The following is a 2,083-nucleotide window of genomic DNA, read 5'->3' as shown; positions in this document are numbered from 1 at the left end:
ATCCAAATTCTCTGTAAATGTTCATTAAAATTATTAAAAAAATAAAATAAAAAAAGAAAGAAAGATTAAAAATTGTAAAGTGGAAGCTTTTCATTTTTTTGAGTACCTGTGTGACTTACTGTATGATGTGAAAATTCTGCCTTCACATGTATTATATTAACATATATTACATTTTCTTTTCAATTTTTCGTGAGAAGAATTAGCCTCCTTTCTGCTGTCAGCTACCATATTGTCTTGTGGCAGTCTTGTACTTAATTACTCATGCATCCAGCTTTGGTGGCCATTTCTCTAATTAAAGTGCTTGGGCTAAATGACAATCATTTGTTTCTCAACTGCCTTTTCCCCACATCTGAATTTATGGCTATTCCAGAGATTTGTAGCTGTTGAAATCTAGATCACTGGAAAAATATTGCTTTCTGTGACTGTGGCCTTGTGTGTATTTGAACACAGTAATCACCAGTTACTCTGATGCCTGCGACAAATTGTACTTCTCAAAAACAAACTGATGAGCTAAAAAGGCTGCAAACCTATCCTGCCTGCAAGCATAATTTCATTCCACCAAGAATGGTATGGTAAAATTCCTTAAATTTTAATTATGTATCCAAGAATGTATACCAGCATTCCTTTCAAATAGCAAAGATAAGTATGGATTTTTAGAAATATAATTGAAAGTAAGGGTGACATTTTGGGAACAGAAAATATTTCTTGTGTCCACAACAATTATTTTCCAAGCCACAGAATGTTGATGCTAAAAGAAACCTTGGAACCATACAGTTCGATCCCCACATGTAAGAGATTTGAAAAACTCAAATTCACTGCCATGAGTCAGAAATTATTCATAGCTGACTCTGTAGTGGGTTTTCTAAGGAGACAAAATGCTTGAGAGAAAAGTGCCTAAGTCTTCCCTTTTGGTCTGCTGATGGAGTCGAACTCCTGCTTTTGAGTTAGAAATGTAATTCTCTACCCACTAGGCTACTACCAGAGCTCACCTTGTACAAGACTACAACTGGCAAAAGTGAAATGCTCTGTGCAGGGTCACTAGTTAGCTACTAGTACAGCCAATGAGAGATCTCCAGTCTCCTGAATACCAGTTTCATTCTTTTCCTTTAAAAATGATGGTGAGAGAATCTAAAGTACAATCCTATTCATAAAAAAATTTTTTAAAAACCAAACCAAAACCAAAAAACCTAATTGAAGTCATATAACAGGATAGAACATGAAAGGAAACACACTCCGGATTCCTGATCAGCTTCATCAGGTCTTCCCAGGTTTTCTAGGCTTAGATAGGAGAGGTGCATTGATACTTACCTAGAAGTGGAAGTGATGATATAAATAAGCATTGTTGTTGTTGTTATGTGCCATCAAGTTGCCTGCGACTCATAGCATCCCTATGTACAACAGCCCTAAACCCTACTTTATCCTGTGCCAATCTTACTGTCTCTGACAAACCTACCCCCATTACTCCAGTCACTGAATCAATCCATCTCATCGAGGATATTCCTCTCTTGCGCTGTCCTTCCACCCTCCCAAGCATGACGTCCTTTTCCAAGGACTGGTCCCTGTTTGCAACATGTAGAAAGTATGTCAGAGGAAGCTTCAGAATCCTTGACTCCAAGCATTAAGTCTCTATTAAAAAAAGGAAATGAAGAGCACAATCCATTCCAGACATTGTTGTTAGGTGCTGTCAAGTTAACTAGGACTCAACAGGTCAAGTGACTCTAAGATCAGATCTGAGTGTCTCCTTATCTCACACCATTCTCACAATTTCTGAAATGCTAAAGCTCCTTGTGGAAGGCACCTCCTCAGTCCATCACGTTGAGGGTCTTCCGCTCTTTCATTGTCCCTCTACCTTTCCCAAGATTCCAAACAGTGAATAACAAAGCAGGCCATTTAAATGCCAACAACTTAAAATGGGTGACCCTGGAGGACATTATGCTGAGTGTGGTATCTCAGTCACAAAGGGACAAATGCTGTATGGTGCCACTGTTGTAGAATGAGGCTGACATCGGGATGGGGGTAAGACTGAGAAAAACTGGATGAAATATGTTTACGGCATTGAAGTCTTTGGGGCAGAGAATATTTT

General features: G+C 38.5%; 1 protein-coding gene across 1 annotated transcript in view; it reads right to left on the bottom strand.

Moving 5' to 3' along the window:
- Positions 1-2,083, bottom strand: part of KIAA1217 (KIAA1217 ortholog) — a 456,740-nt gene that overhangs the window by 264,416 nt on the left and 190,241 nt on the right. The gene's annotated exons all lie outside the window — the stretch shown is intronic.

The sequence above is a fragment of the Elephantulus edwardii genome, unplaced genomic scaffold, assembly GCF_000299155.1.
Source record: "Elephantulus edwardii isolate Elephantulus edwardi_28Jun2011 unplaced genomic scaffold, EleEdw1.0 scaffold00054, whole genome shotgun sequence".
Taxonomy (NCBI): Eukaryota; Metazoa; Chordata; class Mammalia; order Macroscelidea; family Macroscelididae; genus Elephantulus; species Elephantulus edwardii.
This window is presented reverse-complemented; position numbering and strand designations above follow the sequence as displayed.